The sequence below is a fragment of the Triticum urartu genome, chromosome 1A, assembly GCF_056163025.1.
Source record: "Triticum urartu cultivar PI428250 chromosome 1A, HENAU_Tu73, whole genome shotgun sequence".
In the NCBI taxonomy this organism is placed as follows: Eukaryota; Viridiplantae; Streptophyta; class Magnoliopsida; order Poales; family Poaceae; genus Triticum; species Triticum urartu.
The window spans coordinates 555,096,127-555,100,720 of NC_141873.1; positions in this window are offsets into that span (position 1 = coordinate 555,096,127).

Here is a 4,594-nt window from a genome sequence, read left to right on the forward strand (position 1 = left end):
TCCACCTTCAACATGACTCTATATAGCTGGCCATGCTACCCTGCGCCCTGTCGACTTCAAGCTCTCTCATATGTAGACCGCCTTGAATCAACATTGCGCCATAGTCTTGTCGAAGCCGCACAAGCCCTTAGACCTGCACCACGTGTTTCCACGTCCCAGAAGTCGATCACCATTAGCATCACGCTTCTATGTCGTCGTCGCTGAAATCACCACCGTCTTCTACTTTGACCAACATCCATGTCGATCCATCAGACTATCCAGTCCGACCCAGCCGAATTATCTGACTGCAACCATGCTTCACCCTGCGTCGTGTCCGCCTCGCACAACTGTGCATTGCCTTGACGCTCTGTGTATGCATGATCCTACCACGACGAGCTCCGGACTTCTCCCAGCCTTATATGCACGTCGCCATCCTTGCCACATACTCTTTGAACCCTCACAGCAATCTTAACAGAAAAATCTTCCGAGCAAAAAATCACAATTCGTTGCACCATAATTTTCCATATCCATTGCCAATACTTGTACGTGTACCCTAGCAGCCAAGACAAATGTCATCTCCCGACTGCCCCTGTAGACAAGCAGGTTCTATGTATCCATGTGACGATAGGCACTCAAGCCTTTCCTTTTTTTTTCCTTGAACAAATCTCACGTGACCATCTTGCGCTGCAACACGGCCTTGGGCCTGCTGCGTCCTGCCCTAGAGCTTCGGCTGCACGCACCGGCAAGCAGCGATCTCATCTGCACCGTACACACGCCACAGCCTACGACGTGCTGCTCCGATCCGATCCGACCTGCTGCTCACACACCGTCTTGCCTTCGACCCCGAACATAGACCTGCAGCTGCACGCCTTGCTCCACGTGCGCCCTAGGGTTTCTGCAAGCCAACACGCGTCTGCCGTCAGCTTCCGAATCGATTTGCCGATCTCGATGCTTGCCTACGCGCCTGTCGCAGCTTGCACGCCCTCTGCTCGCGCATCGCTGCCTTCCGATTGCTTCTTAACAGAACTCCCGCCACCCATCGATCTTTTCCGGTCGTAGGTCTCGACCACCGACCAATTTGACCAATTCTGCTCCACCTCAAGATCAATAGCCGCAATCTCAAATCGAACCTTGCTCATGATACCACTACGATACCGCACTCTGGTCGTCCGGCCGCCGGCATATGCCGCCGGCTCCCCCGCGTGCCCGTGTTATTATGTTGGCATATGTTACATCATGTGTCTACCTCCGCTATATATGAGAGATCTAGAATATAAGTTTCCTATTTGGACACGACTCCTATCCTGTCTACACACAGTCCAAAACCAAGTCCAACTATAACCTAACTTGTACAATAATATTCGACACAACTCTAACAATCTCTTCGGTGCTGCTTTACACGCCTTCTCATCTTTGGAGCTTTATTCCGTTCTCATCTCCTGTTTAACTTCAAATTTTGTGTCAAGCACCTGTATCAAAGTCACTGAATGAGAAGAAGTGAAAGTGTGAAACACATTACATCAAACACAATATTAATTAGAAAGAAACACTTCTTAATTATATCCAGTTACTTTTCAAGAGTATCAAGGTCTTTCGGCCAAAGATATATTATGCACTTGTACTGATCAGATTTTCAACATCGTCCTCTAATTTCTTTCGTTTTGCGATAATCTCCTCCACCTTCTCCCAAGTCAATGTGCAAATTGCCATTGCGAGAAGGTACTTATAATCACTGGCATTATTTTCTCCATCCACTTCAGGGAAAGGATCATACCGCTTCTACTTAAGCTCCACGATTAGCTTTGCCATTTTCCTATTAACTATAATGTCCCTGAAAATAACAACAACAATAAACCAAACTTCGCCAATTCTTCCTCAATAAGTCAAAGTGCCCTTAAAAATTAAAATGTTCATGTGATTTGTCCACAAACAAGTCATTCTCACTAAGGACAATTTGGCAAAACGTAACTGGACAGGGTCTCGAAGAGGTAGGTTCTGTGATCGTAATGAATCTATCAAACATCTCTTTCTTGATTGCCCACTGGCCAAAATTTTATGGCGGACTGTCCATATAGCGTTTAACATTGCTCCTCCTACTAGCATCAACACGTCATTTGGGACGTGGCTAAATGGAGTTGAGATAGAAACAGCGAGACACATCTGTGTAGGCGTATGTGCTTTATTATGGGCTATATGAAACTGCATGAACGATTTGGTTTTTAACAGAACAACAAATGTTCATTTCTTATAGGTTATCTTTCGGGCCACTAAGTTGATCCGTATGTGGTCGCTACTCACTTTGATGGATGTCAGGGTGCGTATGGTTACTGGGTCTACCCGTTGGGAGACGATAGCACGACCTATCTTCAACCGGTTTGGATGACAGTCATGTAATAGGATATGTGTTTAGTTTCCTATCTTCCTTTATACCTCCGGTTGTGGCTATCCTGTTTCTTTGTTTTTTGCTATATGTGAGCATTTTTATTGTCTGAGACTTGGAGACTTTGTTGAACCTTTTGCTTTTTAACAAATGGCCGCATGCATCATTTTGATGCAGAGGCCGGGGGACAACCTCCTTTTCTAAATTTTTTTGGAACGTTACTAAATGCAAATAATAAATTAGTTATCACGGCAGTTTGCACTTGAGCATCAAGCTGAAACACTGGGTTTAGGGTTTTGCGTGGGTGGCTAACATCCAGCCTCACGTCTCAATATATAGATGATCAGAATACAATTACATACGTATACAAATACGTGTACATGTACAATATGCTAGACCCTATTTTACATGCCCCCTCAATCTGAACTACATACAAGATTTAGATTGGTTTTAAAACGGTCTAGCATCTGTCGAGTAGCGGGTTTAGTAAATACATCCGCTAACTGATCATCAGTTGATATAAACCTGACTTCCAGTTTACCAACAGCTACCCGTTCCCTCACAAAATGGAAATCAATCTCAATGTGTTTGGTACGAGCATGAAACACTGGATTCGCCGTTAGGTAAGTTGCCCCTAAGTTATCACACCACAATATGGGTGTGCGCTGCCGTGTGACTCCAAGTTCTGTGAGAACTGTGTCTATCCAAATGGCTTCAGCCGCGCCATTTGCCAATGCCTTATACTCTGCCTCGGTGCTAGACCTCGAGACCGTAGGTTGCTTCTTGGAACTCCAAGATATAAGATTGGGTCCAACAAATACAGCAAAGCCACTAGTAGAACGCCGGTCATCAACACAACCTGCCCAGTCTGCGTCGGTGAATATACTGACTCCAGTAAATCTGGACTTACGAATCCGTAATCCCGTGTCTAGCGTACCTTTGATATACCTCAGAATACGCTTAACTGCTTCCCAATGAACCTGGGTAGGCTAAGACAGGAACTGGCACACTTTGTTCACGGCAAAGGAGATATCTGGACGGGTGAGTGTCAGATACTGCAGTGCTCCAACTACACTGCGGTACCTGAAAGAGTCATCGATACTCAGCAATGCTCCACTGTGACGCGAGAGGCTCTCGGATGTAGCAAGTGGAGTGGAAGTGGACTTGCAGTTCTCCATGTTGACGCGATGAAGAAGATCAAGTGCATACTTCTTCCGTGTCAATGTCATGCCCCCTGAATGAAAGGACGCTTCCAATCCAAGAAAGTACTCCAGCCTGCCCAAGTCTTTGATGGGAAAACTCGCAGACAAGGACTGCACAAGGCGAACCACCACATGAGGTGTAGAACCGGCAATCACAATATCATCAACATACACCAGCATGTAGATCTGAATAGCACCATGTGAAAATATGAACAAGGACGCATCCGCCTTGGAAGGAACAAAGCCAAGCTGTGAGAGACGCTGACTCAACCGAGCATACCAGGCACGCGGCGACTGTTTGAGCCCGTAGATGGACCTCTGTAGTTTGCAGACATGAGAGGGATGATGAGCATCCTCAAAGCCAGGGGGCTGCTGCATGTAGACATCTTCGGCCAAAAATCCATGAAGAAAAGCATTACTCACATCAATCTGGCAAAGACACCACCCGCGGGAGACGGCGAGAGAGAGGACCAGACGAACCGTGGTAGGCTTCACCACGGGGCTGAAAGTATCTCCATAGTCTATCCCTTGTTGTTGAGTAAAACCGCGAGCAACGAGGCGAGCTTTGTGCTTGTCAACAGAACCATCCGGACGATGTTTGGTCTTAAAGATCCACTTGCAACCCACAATATTAACACCAGGAGGCCGAGGCACCAACACCCATGTGTTTGTGTGAAGAAGGGCAGCAAATTCCTCAGACATGGCGGCACGCCAAGCCGGTTCACCAAGAGCATCACGATGAGAGGTGGGTGCGGCGAAGAATGCACGCCGACGAGTGTCGTACCGCACCGTACCATCCGTGTATGTCTTGGCCTTACGCGTATGATCGCGGTGACAGGTGACCATAGTGTGCCCGGTAGCTGCATCACCGGTAGAAGGTGGCGGCGACAAAGGAGACCCGGCCGGTGGTGTCGCGGCTGAACGATCGTCAGCAACAGGCGACACGGGCCGGGGGGACGCGTCGGACTGGGCCGAAACAGGCGAGGAGGGAGATCCAGGTGGAGACGGCAGCCTAGAGGATGCGGCTGGCGAC